The sequence below is a fragment of the Chrysemys picta genome, chromosome 6 (assembly GCF_011386835.1).
Source record: "Chrysemys picta bellii isolate R12L10 chromosome 6, ASM1138683v2, whole genome shotgun sequence".
Lineage (NCBI taxonomy): Eukaryota > Metazoa > Chordata > Testudines > Emydidae > Chrysemys > Chrysemys picta.
Window position 1 is genome coordinate 120,339,110 of NC_088796.1, and position 17,140 is coordinate 120,356,249.

Below are 17,140 nucleotides of genomic sequence, written 5' to 3' on the forward strand. Positions count from 1 at the left end.
CCGAGAGGTCGATTTCTACCTGCCAATTCAGGCGGGTAGTGTAGACCCAGCCTGAGACAATGTGAGATAAATCTGTCTGGCTAAGGTATTGTAGGAGGCAATATGGCTTAGTGGACAGAACACTGGACTGGGACTCACAAGCCCTGAGGATGGAGCAGCGGACTGGGACACAGGAGTTCTGAGTTCTGTTAGATTCTGTCCCTGCCACTGACATGCTGGGTGAACTTGGGCAAGTCATGTCACCGCTCTGTGCCTCACTTTCTCCTTGTGTAAAATGGGGCTGATACCAACATCTTTTGTAAAGCACTTCAATATCTATGGAGGAAAAGTGCAATATAAGAGCTAGGTACCTACACAGCACCCATTACTGTAATGTGTGAGTGCCTCACAATCTTTAATGTAGTTATCCTCGCCACACCCATGTGGGACAGTGCTATTATCCCCATTTCACAGATGAGCAACTGAGGCACAAAGAGGCTAAGTGACTTGTTCAGGATCACACAAGGAGTCTGTGGCAGAGCAGGGAATTGAAGGACTTGGAAGATCTGGCACCTTTATCACTGGACCATCCACCCTTCCTCCCTCTGGGACAAAGACCGAATGGGTGGAACATACCAAAAACCACCTGTGTGGGAAGCTGAAAATAATGTGCAGTTAGTTTCTTTAAAGCATCAATAACATTTTCTATCACCTCTCTTGGATGATAATAGCAGGAGTGTGTGGGCTGCAGGCAAATTTTAGTTTAACACAAGGGACATTGTGTAAGTCATTATTATATTATTTAACCTTATGAAGTATTTAAGATTCAGAAATAACTTAGAGAATTTTTTTCACTTCAAGGTCCCAGAAACAAAGACAAGGTTTTCATCTCGAGGCCAAAAGACCAAAAACATCAAGACACTTGATCACGGCCTTGGATAGACCAAGAGACTACCTACACTTGACCAGAGCTGAGTCTTGCCATCTTTGATTCAGGCGAACTGTCCCACGGGCTTCATTCAATAGGACTGTTTGTATGAGTAAGTGTTACTCATGTTAAGAAGGACTTGCAGGATCGGTGCCTTTATATCTCTTATTACAATAAAATCCGACTCTGCAAACCCTGGGAAATATCATGGTCAATAACACTGATTGTGGCCCTGATTGTCCTATGCATTATAAAGACTCAGTAAAGTACCTGGCACCTTTTACCTGTATGCAAGTTACAATGATTGGCCCTGAACCTTCACTGAATTCCATGCAGGCATTGACTGCGGTAGGGGCTACACATGGTCCAGCCAACACACAGGCAAGATCTGCTTGCAGGATCAAGGCTGCAAACATTAAGTTTTCACTCCTGGATCATTTGGGGATAATTCCATGCTCCATTTGCTCCCCAGCGTTGCTGCCTGGCTATATTTTGTACTTGTGAAACCCCACTGATTGGGCGGGGGAGCCAGGATAGCTGCAACACTGCCTATAATAAATATGGTGCTATAGATCAGCTTGTGAGGATTCGATTTTTACTGGTAAATGTCGATTTCACTGTACATGCACAAATTGACGAAAAAATATGTCCCTCCATAATAGACAGGCAAAGCAAGAACAATGCTGTTTGAGAGTTTAGACTTTGATTTAAGGCTATTTCCTTGGTATATTTTGACATGTGCCATTGACACTGCATTGTCAGTTAGCACTTTTTGCAACTCAACGGTTATTTGATAGTTATTGTCTGACCATTGTGCATTGTCTGACGCCTCCCCGCCCCCCGACATCCCACCACTGTGAACATATACATCAATAAAAATCGGTGTGGGTGTGAAATCGCTTAAAAACTAACATCGATATGATCTGTCAACCATCTAAATCGAATTCAGTCAAGCCTCACCGTAGCCAGGATTTAGCCAAGGACCCAGTGCTTAATTTGGGCCGGGGGCTTGGCGGTTCCTAGCCCTGGCACCTCTGGGCTTGCCGGTTCCGAGCCCCGGCACCTCTGGGCTTGCCACGTCAGTTATGAAAGTAAAAAAAAATTGCTTGAGCCTCTGCGCCTCTTTCATTACAAATTAAGCCCCGCCAAGGACCTTGCCAGCCCCCACCCGGGAAAGGGGCAGAGGGAGGAGGATGGCTGGGCACTGCACGGTGCAAGCCGGGCCCGGGGAGAAGCAGGGAGGGGTTTCCCCGGCGTTGCTCCCGGGCTCCCTGCGAGGCAAAGGGAAGGTGCTGGAGGCAGGGGAGAGGCGAAGCGGGCTCCGGAGCCGTGCTCGGGGCTGCAGGGGGCTCTGGCAGGGGCCAGCCCCGCGCTCTCCGCTCAGGGTAGGTGGGAAGCCCCGGGAGCCTTCCCCACTCCGGAGCGAGCGCTTAGGGGGTCCCCTCCCCTGCGCCTGCGCGCTCCTGCCCGGCCGGCTGGTCCTTGTGTTAAACACACAGAGGCGCCTGGCCCGTGGGCAGCGGCAGCGGGAGGCGAGGGAGGGGCAGGAATCACCCCAGTAGCGCCCCCTCCCCCGGCCCCATCAGCCAGCCAGGCGAGCGGGCGGCGCTCCCCGGCGCCCCGCGGTCACCATGCCTTGGCTGGGGAGCGGGGCTGCGGGCAGCGGGCTGCCGGGCTATCGCTACTCCTAGCTGGGCAGCCCCGGCAAGAAAGAGACCGAGGGGAGGCTGTACCCGAGGTGAGTCGGGGCTGCTCGCTCCTTTTGCAGGGCTGCAGGCTGCCGGGGGGCCGCTGGGATGCACCGGCTTGAGTAGGGTGGCCAGCAGCAAATGTGAAAAAATGGGACGGGGGTAATAGGAGCCTATGTAAGAAAAAGACCTAAAAATCGGGACTGTCCCTACAAAATCGGGACATCGGGTCACCCTAGTCTGGAGGCAGATTTGGGGGTAAGGATGGGGGGGGGTTCCTTTAATTCCTCACCTGTCAGGGTGCAGCCCCCGCCTGCTTTTGCAACAGCAAACTTTTAATTTTTTTATTCCCTTTCATGTGGGGACAAAGGGGGCTCGGTAACTGGGTCTGGGGTGATTCTGAGGCTGGCTGTGGAAGGACACAGAAGGGTTTGTTTGTGTGGGTGGGGATATGGGAGTTTGGATTTGCATGCATGTAAATATTTGCCATGTCTAGTTCTCTCTGTGTGGCTGTGTTTGGGGAGGGTGGGGGTGTATCTTGGTTGCCTTTGCATGTATATTTCTTTGTGTGTATGTGTGTTGTGGGTCTGTTTGTGTTACTCCGTGTGTGTGTGGGGGGGGGGGGTGTATGAGTGACACAAGCAGTGAGACAGGCTAGATGCATGTGTGCATTTGTGTATTTCTTTGTGTGTTTATGTGTCGGTTGTTTCTCTGTGTATATATGTTTGCAGCCCCGTGCTGCTGATACATGTGGTTCTCTGTCTCTCCGTGTTAAGATCTGTGTGGGTGGATTGCTTTCTCAAGTAGACATTGGGCTGTATTTTGATGGGATGAGGGGATTCACATATGCAGCTGGGACATGACACTCCACTCCCTGCTGCTCCGTCACAGCCCCAGGGACTCCATCCTACGCCTCACCAGCAGATTAAAAAGTGACCTGTGTGCTGTATTCAACAGAAGAGCTGGGGAGCAGGGGGGTGGGGAAGGGGCGTCATTGTTTTGATGGTTGCTCTTTCTGTGCATGTACCACAAACAGCCGAGGTGACGCTTGGGTCACTAATGGGCATGAATGATGAGTTATTGAGAGGCATGTTGAAATCAACTCCAGGAGATGAAAGGAGCTGAAATCTCTCCTAGAGGCAAAATGAGCTGGTGCTGGATGTGTCTTTATTCTTATGATGGAAGAGGATGTGTGAGAGCGTGGCATATACTGGGGACACTTTCCCCACTTTACTGAGGACTGGGCTGCCGTTTTCCTTATCTTCGCCTTCTACTTCTGTGAGTATCAGTAGAAAAAGCGAGCTGATAAATATTTCCTCCATATCTTTAAGATGCCTGTGAAGACAACACATTTTGATAAGGGAGTGGCGCTTACGGAATGTAAATACCTGTATTTGTAGAGATGATCCCCAAGATGTTTTCCTCCTTGGGAACCATGGTAGTGCCCTGTCAGTAGAAAAGGTTTCAGTGCCTAAAGCCAGATCCTCAACTGGTGTGAATGGATGTCACGCCACTGACTTGAATGGAACTACACCTCTACCCCGATATAACGCGACCCGATATAACACGAATTCGGATATAACGTGGTAAAGCAGCGCTCCGAGGGGGTGGGGCTGCGCACTCCAGCGGATCAAAGCAAGTTCGATATAATGCGGTTTCACCTATAACGCAGTAAGATTTTTTTGGCTCCCGAGGACAGCGTTATATCAGGGTAGAGGTGTATTCTGATTGACATCTGCTGAGGATCTGGCCCAATCTCTCTTTTAAATGGGACAATGTGTGAAGGGAATACTTCTGATGATGGGAAGAAACTACCCGGCTCCTGCAGTGGAAGGAAAAGAAGTGGGTTACCTTCTTCAGAAGAGAAGGGGTGGATTTGGGATTCACATCAATGACCCACAGAGAGGAAGGGGGGTGCGTGTGAGCAGTGAATACCGTGTTTCTATTCCTGTATTTACCCCACCTGTTTCTTCCCAGGTTGTTCCCTTGCAACAGATGTCTGTTTCACATGTTGGAACATACCACACATTGAGGCAGTATATAATGGATAACCCAAATCCTCAAAATAAATGTCAAAACAGAGACCACCACCATCCTAAATCCCATGTTTAAGATTCACTCCACGTGTCACAATGGACCTGATCCTGCATCTCTTGCATAGCCAAAACTCTCATTGGCTTTAATGTGCGGGGAATGCAGAACTGGGCCCTGGACATTGTAAAAACCTTCACTCTGTGTGGGGACAGATGGGATTTTTTTCACCTCTCCTCCTTGAGGGAACTTATTTCCTTCTAATTTTAGGGAATGGTGTGCAAGTCCCACTGGATAGGTGCTTTAGAAATACTTATGGTGGACATAATTGTGCCCTGGTCCTACACAGCAGAGTATGGGGTCCCGGTGCAGATCTTGGGGATGGTTGCATTGGACAGACAGACTGCATATGGCTTTGCCTGACAGGCTGTCCAGCACTGCCGTCTAGGCAGAAAGGGGACGGGAGTGTGCTATCTTCTGTAAAGGTCTGATGCAGCATACTCAGTTCCCTGCATTGGGAAAGAGGAGCTCTTGGGGAATTATTCCTGAGTACATTTCCTTCTCCGCACTCCTGCCCTTGGCTCACAACTGACTTTAAAGGCCCAATCTAGCCTGAAATTATTACCATGAAGTTTCCTATCTCCTTTAATAACTTAATTTCTTTGTTGTATTTCTTTCCATTTCTGTAAAGGCAAAAGGTGACTGTCGAGAAGCCCCAGGCGTCTTTAGAGTGCATGAACATAGAAAAGTATGAATTAACTGTACAGCAGGGGGATCTGAATTTGAGTTCTGGGCTAGCAGAGTCCAGAACTCAGCTGCTCTAAACTCTCCTCCTGCTGATGACTTTACACCAGCTGATGATCTGCTCTTTGCCTAAACTGGGAAAAAGCATGGTGTCAGAAAGCAGGTTAACCAACCCGTTTTAGCTAGAACGACATTCAACACAATTCACCCTTAGTGTGGACATGGACAGTGGTGTTTAAAAATGTGTTGACTCTCTGGGCAAAATTGTATTGAACATCATGCTTGTTGAAATGTCTTTGTGAGCACGTTTTCTAATGTGGCACTGTGTCCCAGCAGAGACAAGGTCTAAGAGGAAAGAGCAGCGGGTAGGGAACTACATTCAGCCAGGACGCATTGACTGAACGAAGAGCCTTTTGTGACTATCATCTGGTCAGATACGAAGCCAGTTTCTCTATCTGTGGCAGTTAGGAAATATTTAGAAATGAGTCGGGAGATCAGTCAAAGAGGAACTTCCATACTAAGAGAAGGAGGGGTTTGAAAATACATGGAATCACACCATAACTCTGTTAGCTTTTCATGTATTATTCCCTAATTTTCTTTCCTAGCTTTGCTAGTCATCCAAGATTTTTTTTTTTTTTTTTTTAATTTCTGTCTCACAGGTCTTTTTTCCCCTCCTTCCTACTTCATCCAGCAGCAAGATCTGGATATGGAAATTTGTGAAATCTCAAGCATTTCCATAACAACGAGCCGTGATGTTGTTACAGAATCAAGTAGAATTATTTTTTTTTAGTTTAGGTATTCCCCTGGTTAGAGATTTCCCAATTACAAAAGTCTGGTTTTCATGAGTTTTCTCGTGTAACTAATAAAATAGCAATACCTATAATAATATTTAGCAATTATATAGCACTCTATGGGCCCAATCTTACACGGTTCCCACAGGATTGGATCCTCACACTGAGTCCATTGACCCTAGTGGAGCTCTGTGAGATGTAAGGGTCCTCTTTCACAGAACTGTAGAATTGGGCTCTTAAAGTAGTGTGCCAAAATTAATCAATTGCATATAGTTAATTTTTATTGTCAAACATTCATGCTGTATTTCACCCATGAATGTACAGAAAGTATTCAGAAACCACATTAGTAATGATTAGAATTGCTTTATAAAGTGTGCATTTAAAAACTCAGCATCTCCTACTTTGCCATCTGAATAGAATCTTAGTTTACTAAATTTGGAGATCAGTTCTGATTTCATTTTCTACTGAAAGAAAGTTTGGGGGACAGGAGAGAGGGAAGGGAAGCAAATATCTTTCAAAATCCAGCAGAGGAGGATAGAGAGTCCACATTGCTTTTTCTGTGAGAGAATGTTTTTCAAGGGAAATACCTTCAAGATTATACTTATTTTTCCCCCTAAGGACCATACTTTTTTTTGAGAATAACAGCAGTAAAACAAGGAAAAATTCTGAGATTCTGGTGACATTATAAAGCACTTGAGATTCCTCTTCTGGCTCATGTCAAGAGTAACCCTGAAGAGAATTAAATTCTGTTCTCATTTATAGTCATGCAAACCTAATGAAGCCAGTGGTGTTGTGTAGTGTGAGAACAAGGTGGTCACGTCCTAAAAGGTGAGAGGACATTCAACTTCCCTTGGGTCAAATCTTGAAGTCCTCTTGCTCAGTTTTTATTCAGTCCTTATTGAGGTAAAAGTCCCATATGATTCAATGAGGAATGAATCCAAGATTTGTCCCATTTACTTTGATGGGAGACCCGTGCTTAGCTCGTTTTAGAATTTGGCCCATTGTATCTCATAGTGGTCCTGATCCTATGAGGTCCTTCAAGTCTCGTAGAATTCAATGGAAACAGGGTGTTCAGTTACTTGCAGGACCTGGCTCTCTATCTGTCTACATCCCGTGTTCTGTAAACCCAATATTGAAGTCTAGGCATAGGCAAAGCTTCCATTAACTCTCTAATGGGAGTTTTGTCTGTGCAAGGACTGTAGAATCTGGGTATGAATACTGTACAATATCTGTGGACTCACTCCTGCATTCTTTGCATGTCCAAAACTCCCTTTGATTTCAATATCTTTTTATGCCTATCCATTTGGGGAGGATTTTCTTGCATTTTTTTAATGTTGCATGTATTATTGCTTCAGTGTGAAACTGGTGCAACAACTTGTTTATATATTCTGTATATATACGTAGTTACATGTTTTATACAGGATGTTCATTGTCTTTGATTAGCCCTGGGAGTGCAATGGTATTTATCATAAACATGTGCTGTGTCTCTCTCCAAGATCTTGCCTTCGGAACGTTGCTGAAACTACAGCTGTACTAGTTCTGAAGATTTTATATATTTGTTTGTATGTGTGAAAGTTTTCAGTTAAATGGTTTGATCCTACAACTCTTATTCCCATGAATGATCTCTATTCACACCAGTAGGATGTTCATTCATGTGAGTAAGGCTTAAAAGACTTGGCCCTCCATCGCTCGTTTCTCTGAAGGATTGTTTGGGTTGCTTATCAGTTATTAGGTACCATTCCCTCAAATATTCATCCATTGATTCCCTTTTGGAATGCTTAAAATTTCGTATCCTGAGGCTGTTTTCCATTCGTAGAGTGAGGCAAAACAGCCTCTGTATAAACTGGAATCCGTCCCTGTTTTAATTGGCTCATTCCTTGGTGTCTCCTGCTACGCAGCATAAAGATATAGGCATAGTTCAGTGCACCCTATGCCTCCATGAAAATGCAAGATTGAACCTTCTGCTTGTGGTTTCCCCAGACATCTATGATGATGAAGTGCAGCAACGCACATCCATGGGGGGGGGGGAGGGGGAAACACTCAGGTTCTTGTGATATTCTGAAATGTGTATGTAGCTTTTATTTTTCATAAATACATGCCTTATATTTATCCCATCTTCCAGTGCTTCCCCCAAGAGACAAGGTAATTTTCTTTATTCAAATGGGGCTTATGGCAATAAGCATATTTATATTAAGAAGTATGGAGCTTTGCTAGTGCAATATGTAGGGCATCTTATTATAGTTTCTGATTTGTCATGTACAGCTGAGATCCTTCGGGTTACATTAAAAATAATACAGAAGAAGTGATTGAAGATATAATTAGCTGGAAGGGGGAGAGAACAAAATGTAATAGACAGAGGTTTGATCAGTTATCCCACAAGCTTAGTGCTCCATCATTATTCTCATCTCCTAGTCAACCCTAGAAGTAGCTTCCAGGCAGACCCCCATGCACAAATGTACTAATCATCTATCTAACCCTCTCTAGGGGCCCAAGAAATGGAATAAATGCAAGACCTTACAGTTCACACCAGCACTAAGAAATAGAATTCTATCTGCAAGGTTTATGTCTCTTTTTATATTTCTGATAAAAGTTAACCATGATTTCTGTGGACTAAAGGAAAGGTTTCTGTTTGGTTTTAGATGTCACTTTTACTTACAGCAGGCAGGGTGGCTAAATTGCTGTTCTTCCGACATTCTTTCAAACCAGTTGTTTGAATAACCCTTCAAACTTAAGACATCTCTTTCAATCTTTGTTTCCTCTTTGCAATGATGTAACAAGCAAAGAAAACATATGAGGGCCAATTCCTGCAGGCCTTGCTCAGAAAGATCTCCCACGGAGGAGAAATATTAGTAGCACCTATTATTACTGGCAAAGATACAGTTTGTCAAATTCCTAGAGTAAAATGACAAACACAAGGGGGCTAGGGTGCAGTACACTGACTCCTAGTTTACTATCTTTGCTTTAGAAGAATGTGATCATTTAAAAACATGCATAGGGGATTAGACTCATCACGAGGTCCATGTGCCACTTCAGTCCCATCTAACCCTATTTTGAGCGAGGTTTAGGTGGTGCATAAGCCTTGTGCTAGACTCTGCACTGGGCTGAATTTCATCCATGATGGTTCCTGCAAGCGATTCCATGTGAGCAAATGTTTATGCCCGCTTGAAGCCCCACTGAAGTCAAGGGGACTCTGCCCACCCAGAGCAGCTTGTCTAAGTGGGGCCATATTCAGTAACTGCACCTAACCGTGTAGGGACATTGCATCACATTCACATTCCACTGCATGCTTCTGCCACCCACATTTGTAACATTGTCACAGAAAACATGAAGTACATTTGTTTTCCACAAGTACAATAATTTATTCTGTTTGTTCAGTAATTGCTTTTCTATTTGCATTTTGTATCTTGTACAGTAACTGATTTTTGTACTTGTTGAGCCCCTCTTCTGCATTGATTGTACATGGGCCTCCTGCAAAGTTTAAACCAAAGGGAAATGATAGCTCTCTCTTTTGTAGCTGGCTAAGGTATTCAGTAGGAAACTTGGCTGGGTTTTATGAAATTATGTATGCCAGGATTTCTGGGGACTCCGATGGAGAGCTGTTTATGGGGAAGGAGAGGAGAAGTAGAGGGATGGAGACTCATCGTAACACAATACATCTTTTCTTCCCTGCAAACCACCAATCAGAGTCAGTGGGGCAAGACGTGTTTGCCATTTTTAAATGTAATCCAGAATTGACCTGGAGCGGAAATAACATATCTGCACAAAAACAGTTAGAGAAGCTGTTCTGATATTCTCCTGCAGGAAGCTGGTTGCTAACAGATCAAACCTAATGCTGGTTCTCTGGCATGCTTCTACTCATTCCTACCTGTTAAACTGGCCCCGTGCCCACTCATAAAATACGATGCCAGCTTCAACAACCAAAAGTGTCAGCATAATAGAGTAAAGTGTGAAAAATTCAGTCACTCTAAGAAGATCACCATAATGCAAAGCAAAACCGGTGCCATTTGCTTCATTATAAGAATCACATCTGTTGGCATTTCTGGGCATTTTACCACTGATGAATTCCTCCCTGCTGTATTTCTTTTTTCAATTTAAGTGCTCAGAATTCTGCAGGCAGAGCAGGAAATATATGTGCACATTTAAAATGAGGCCAATTGCACATCTTCCTTATGTGCCACAGGGGATTTCTAAGACAGATTGAGATTTTTAATAAACTACAGAGTCTTTCTACTCTGGGTCACCAGTTGGAATGTGGACCAGGTTGCCAAGAACTAACTGCAAGTGAACATCTAATTGGTGTTAGGTCACCCTTACAGTATGAGTTGATGGTTTCAGTTGCTAGTAGACCAATATCTGCATCATAAAACCTGCCATGAGTTGGCCCCTTTCATGTCAGAGAGGACAAGGGCAGGTTTTGCATAAGGTTGATCACTGTCAATTTTTAAATTGAGATTGGATGTTTTCCTAAAGGAATTATTTCGGGGAAGTTCAATGCTCTGTGTTACGCAGGAGGTCAGACTAGATGATCCCGTCTCATCTTGGAATCTATGAACTGTGCAGCCTTTCATTCTCAGAGCTGCTTCTTCAAGGTCCAGGCTGAGACAGATCTGGGCAGGGGGGGGAATTATTTACTGCTGCTGTTCATATTGTACTTGAGCTTCTGGATGAAAAGACACCAGTCTCCAACGGAATCATTCTGGCACTGTCTTTACTCTAGGGAAGTACAGGTCTCCCCTGTGGAAGTATAAGCCACAGACTGCTGAAGTTTCACAATGTTGCATCACTACACCTCTGGCATCTTGAGCATGCATTTAATTTTATTTAAAGAGGCGTGAGGAGATGGGCCAACATACAGTTTACCTGCCCTTAATGGGTTTAATGATTATCAACGGCTCTTCCGAGATCAACAGAATAAAAGCACAATTCAGGAAAGCCATAGCTTCCTGATGCCTGAGCTAAGGCAAACAAAAGGGCTGTAGTCTATATCTGCCCTACTGTGTGCCTTGAGACTATTTGCCACAGCCACTTTGAGTAAGATTTGGGGAGATATCACCTGCATCTGTCTCAGCTTTATGGCTGCAGTGTCATACAGCGTGTTAAGGACCGAGCTCCAGAAATGAAGGAGCTCATAGCAGGATTCCACGGCACCTCCAGCATTCGCAGTAGGTTGTGGGTTGGGGACTGCACCCACATGGCAACTGTCACACCTCTGAAAGATTCAGTGGCAGGGAGTCAACATGAGCATTGTCACCGCAGTGACTAAAGAGAGGCCATCATGCATATAAGGTTGCCAAATTCAGTACATCTGCTTCCACTCTCATGCCCACACAATACATGAAGCCAGTGACCCATGTATTTGAGAAATAATGTGGAGAACTTCTGACATCTAATGTTAGATAAGGGCACAGGCAGTTGAAAGGAAAGCGAATGAGAGATCTGATGTCCCACTCAGACTTGATCATTCTTTGTTGAGAAATGGCTTATGGCCACATGCATCTATCCTGCCAACCCAGTGTAGGACAGACATCATGCACATATCTAATACAGCACCTGAGCCCACCCACAGTCTATCATTAGGTTAAATTCAGGGATAGTGAAAGTGAATTGTACAGAACTTGCATCATCTGGCCAGGATGTATGAAATATGTTTGTTACATACTGTCAGTGCCACTCCTGTCTCCTGAGTTTAGCAGAGAAGGTTGCGCTCTTGACTTTTTGATCTCTGGAGCAATAGTTGATATGGGGTTCTTGAGACAGTACGAAGAGACAAGAGACCCTAGAAGATGTACCGTAACCCCACCTATTTGATTTGTATCTATTTGTGTTCATTAGTTGAAATTCCATGATCAGGTCTTTCTAGGTGGTCTCGCGTGTCTAGTAAAAATGTAGTGATTTAGAACTCATAATGACCATTTATTATGGCCAGCCAGGTCGCACTGCTAACTCCTCATGGTACATTTTCTTCTCTCAGCAGAAAGGGAAGCAGGCAACTTGGGGCTCAACAGAGAAGCAGTTGAATGAGTAGGAAATGGATGATGGACAAATGCAATCCCTCCAAAAGATTTTAATGGTTGCGTATCATGTTCATAGAACTTGTTACATATGGGAATAGAATGTAGAGCCGAGACTGTTCTGCCATTACACAGAGGCTTTGATACTTGTCCCTCTATCGTTCATGCTATGGTTGTTCACAAAACATGGGCAAAAGGCTTTACTGTGTATTGTTTAGACCAAGGAAATGTAAATAGGCTTACTGATATGTTCCCAGCATTGATAGATTTGCATGTACTGCCTTGTAAATCTGCATTTTTCAGTATATAAAGATCTGCAGTTAAGAGTAGCCCACCCAGTCTAAAACCCATCTTTTTGGAAGCAATATTGACGGTGTGTTTTAAGAAGAAGGGGTGGAAAAAAGCCATTATGGGATCAGCTAACCCATTTGTAGCAGGATCCCATTCAATAATCTCACGCAGCCTGGTCAGCACTTACAGAACATCCAGAAAAATTAATTACAATGCCTACTTCATTATTTATCAAATGACGAGTGCTTTGTGTTCCATTTCAGGTTCGACAACATGACTTGGTGGAGGGTATGAGCACAATACATGGTGTGTTTTCTTGATAAGGGCATAAGGCAGTTTATCTTAGTCTGAATATTTTCTGACAGGACTTTGGGATTTATATTATTCATCTGTGTCCAAGGCTAGACGTATGTCAACATACCTCAACTTAGTTAGCAGAGTTGGGCCTAAGAGGGCATGAACTGACAAGCTGCCTTAGAAAACATTTGTGCTTAGTGGTGAGTCGGTCCGTCATGCTGGCAGCATCTGAACACATGAATGCAGGTAAGCTGCCATCTTCCATAGACGGGCCTTTGTCTTTATGTTCCATGTCTGTCCCTTGGGTTGCTGTGAAATTCCAGGGTAATATTGATGGCCGAGGAAGGAGGATAAATAAGCTTAATTCATAGTAAAATAGTGTGAAGATGATATGCAGCTGCTAAATTGAGAGCTTTATACTGTTGGCATCCCAGGCCCGGCTTTGCTTTGTCAACTTGTCAATAATGGTATTTTTGATTAAATTGGGGCTTTGTTTGTTAAATATTTTGAGAATTGATTGTGTATGTTTAAAGCTCATCCTAAGTGTTAGTTTTTAATTAACATTTCTATTTGACTAATGCTGATCCTGCTGGGGGACAGGTTTGGTTTTTTTAATGAGTTCATTGTTCAGAACTTTCCTTGCTTAACATGCCCGTGTTTGTTTCAGTAATATCATAGAATTGTAGGGCTGGAAGGGACCTCGAGAGGTCTCATAGTGCAGTTCCCTGCACTCAAATCAGGACTAAGTATTATCTAGACCAATGTTTCTCAAACTGGGGACCATGGACCCCTGGGGGTCCCTGAGGGTACCCCAGGGGGTCCACGGGCCCCGCTGATCAACTCCTTCCCCTCCCTCACAGCGCCTCCTGCATGCTAAAAGTCTGGCAGTGCAGAGTGGCGAAGGCAGGCTTCCTACCTGCCCTGGCTTCGCGCCGCTCCCGGAAGGGTCCGGCACATCCCTGAGGCCCCAGGGGAGGGCAGGGGGTCTCCGCGTGCTGCCCCCGCCCCGAGCGGCAACTCCACAGCTCCCATTGGCCAGGAACTGCCCCCCCCCCGCCTAGTAGCCGCTGCCAGAGGGATGTGCACCCAAACTCCCTCCCTCCCAGAGCTTGCACCCCTCACCCTGTCCCATCCCCAAACTCCCTCCCAGAGCCCACACTCCCACCCTCTCCCACACCCAAACTCCCTCCCAGAGCCCACACTCCCACCCCGTCCTGCACCCAAACTCCCTCCCAGAGCCCACACCCCTCACCCCTTCTTGCACCCCAACCCTCTGCCACAGCCTGGTGAAAGTGAGTGAGGGTGGGGAGGGTGGATGGAGTGAGCGGGGGACGGGGCCTCAAAGAAGGGGCGGGGCAGGGGTATGGCCTTGGGGAAGGTGGCGGGGCAAGGGCTGAGTGGGGGGACTTGCGGGTCCCCAAAATTTTTAAAATCAAAATGGGGGTCCTCGGGTTGTTAAACTTTGAGAACCGCTGATCTAGACCATCCCTGGCAGGTGTTTGTCTAACCTACTCTTAAAACCTCCAGTGATGGAGATTCCACAACATCCTTAAGCAATGTATTCCAGTGCTTACCCACCCTGACAGTGAGGAAGTTTTTCTAAGGCCTGGTCTACACTGGGGGGCGGGGGGGGGGGGAGTTTGAATCGATCTAAGTTACGCAACTTCAGCTATGTGAATAACGTAGCTGAAGTCGACGTACTTAGACCTAGTGAGTTGACTCTGCCTGTGCCTCTCGCCGAGCTGGAGTACAGGAGTTGACGGGAGAGCGCTCAGAGATCGATTTATCGCATCTAGACTAGAAGTGATAAATTGATCCCCGCTGGATCGATTGCTGCCCGCCGATCCGGCCGGTAGTGAAGACATACCCTTAGATAACTGATGTTTTCTTATGTTATTAGTGTTTCCCGTCCCTTTATAAAGTCAGGTTTCATTTATCTTAAAAAGTCTCCCCTCCCGCACCCCTCTGGTTATATAATTGAGACTGCTTCTGGGTTCACTCTGATGGATGTATCTCAGCATCCTTAAAGATGACTTAATCTGATCATTGGATTCTTGAGCATATAACTCAGCAAGATGGCTTCAAATATCCAACGACATGCTTGTGCATCAGCGAGGTCAGCGAAAGTTGGTTACTGGATAAATTATTCCTTCCTCAGTTCTAAAGACTGTAGACAGGGGTGAACAACATCATCAGCAATAAAAATGTGATCTCCTTGGGAATAGAAATTGTCTAAGAAGCTGAATAATTGTCTGGGCAGAGATGCATTTAATATCAAATTGTGAACTTACCCCGGGGCGTATCTACCTTTAAATCCCATTTAAGTCTGATAGGTGGATTTCATCCCTGTGCAGAGGTCTAGCAGAAGGGCTAGGTACCTTTTAAATGCCATTTAAACCCTATTAGCTTAGACCTAGTGTTGAATTTCACTCTAGAGCTGGTAGAGAACAGGCACGCTATTTGCAGTTGTTTCACACAACATGCTATTTAAAATGTTAATGTATTGTGAAATAATGCAAAACTATCGTTTAAAAGCTGCCATCCCCTCAGCTTTCTATTCTAAAGAGGAACAGTTACTCATTACATGGTAGAATACAATGTACTTCTTGCTAGTAGAATTAACTCTTATTGTCTTCATCGTAGGACATTAGTTGGCACAAGTAATAGAAACAGGAGTAACAGAGATCCCTATTATGATAGAGCGTACAACAAGAGAAACAGGAAAGGCGGAATGAAGTCTGTGGACTGTGTGTGGAAGGGCAGGCAAATGAGTTAGGGACAGTAAATTGTGTATTAATTAGAGAAGAGAAAACGGAACAATGTGGGTCGTAAGCAGAGCATGCCTTGAGCTACTGGAGAGAAAAACACACTGGTCAGGTTCACCTTCCACAGTGGTTCAGTTTCAGAATGTGGGCCAAAACACTGAGCTGTGTGGTGATGAGGGCTATTTAAGGATCTGGAAAGAGGGATTATGACTGGGCCTTGCATGGCTGCTCAGGATTTGGGGGGAGATAGAAGGGATGACGTGAGGCCATGACTCTGGCGCTGCTCCAGCCTGGCCTTCAAGATGGTGCAACCTGCTCATCTTCTTTCTATGGGGTTTTTGGGATCTGCTTCATCCCGCACCAGGCCTGCCTTGTCGCAGGGCAGGGCCACACTGTCCCTAATACGGGATGAGCTAAAAGGACACTTTAGCCTGCTGTGTTCAGGCTTCTTTTTTCTCATCAATAATCTTCAGAAGCGTCAAAAACTCATGCCAGAGCAAACCAGCTTTGTTCATCTCCCAGGGCTTGGCCAGATATGGAAATGATGGAATCCCCTCTGTCAATTCCATCCTGCTCAACTGCATGTGACATTTGCCATCTTTGCTGAGTTGCAGGGTTCAGTCAGGAAAAGAATTAATGTTGTCCCTGTATTTTTATTTCAAAGAAAAATAAATCACATGATTTTCCTGCACCAAGGATCAGAATGACAATTGCAGAATCCTCTGCCCCACTCTCACCTTCTCAGTTTCGTTTTTTTCCACAAACCCTGCTTACAACATGTACTCTTCAGGATTATCCTTAACATTCAGACCCAGCGGAGCAGGGATTTTATTTTCCCCAAGATCCATCCATTTGCTCCCCACTGGAATTTGGAAGATTCGTAAGATTTGTAGATCTGATTTGGTTCTCTAATTGTTATAAGTGCTGACCAGCCCACATTCCCTGTTTCATTAGAATCTTTTTAATTCATTTGCTCTCTTGCCAATCTTGCCTCTTTCTTTTTTTTTCATTTACTGTTAATGTGCCCTTGGGGCCTGATTCTGCAAACAGTTGCTAAAGGAGGTAGAAAAATCAATCTGGGCTATGCACAGGAGTTAGTAAAGATACGCCTGGTGGTAATTCCAGGATCGAGGAGCTACTGTGGGGAGCTCAAGCAACAGAGCTTCCGCCTTCTTATCGACAGCCTGGAACCGGCTTTCTAAAATGGTTTGCTTTTGATCCGGTTCAAAGCTTCCAGCAGCTCTCTGCTGCTGAACTGAGGGAAGAGGCGAGACCAGGTGGGTGAGATAATACCTTTTATTGGGCCAACTTCTGCTGGTGAAAGAGACGCTTTGGAGCTATGCAGAGCTCTTCTTTAGGTCTGAGGGGAAGAGGAACCAGTTCTCCAGAATCTCTGCCCAGGGGAGTGGCAGAATGAACACTGGAATTTTTCAGCACTTTTCTCTTCTCTTAGGTTTTTTCCCCCAGGCAGTCCAAGCAGTTCACAGCCCTGAACTGCGTGGGCTGCCTGGGGAAAAACAACAACTTCCCCCCAATTAGGTAAGCCCCTTTGTTTTCAGTTTAAACTGATTTTTACCGAAAAAATCCTGGGTTTTACAAAAAGTATTATTGTTTT

General features: G+C 45.1%; 1 protein-coding gene across 6 annotated transcripts in view; it reads left to right on the forward strand.

Moving 5' to 3' along the window:
- The first annotated feature begins 2,111 nt into the window (after positions 1–2,111).
- Positions 2,112–17,140, forward strand: part of PLPPR1 (phospholipid phosphatase related 1) — a 195,796-nt gene continuing 180,767 nt past the window's right edge. The window contains exon 1 of one of the 6 annotated variants that reach the window (XM_005292147.5): positions 2,112–2,645. The gene's annotated coding sequence lies outside the window, so the exon portion shown is untranslated. Of the gene's footprint in view, positions 2,646–3,648; positions 3,874–17,140 lie in introns of those variants that run through there. The other 5 variants (XM_065550566.1, XM_024109971.3, XM_065550569.1 and 2 more) reach the window with 5 other exon arrangements.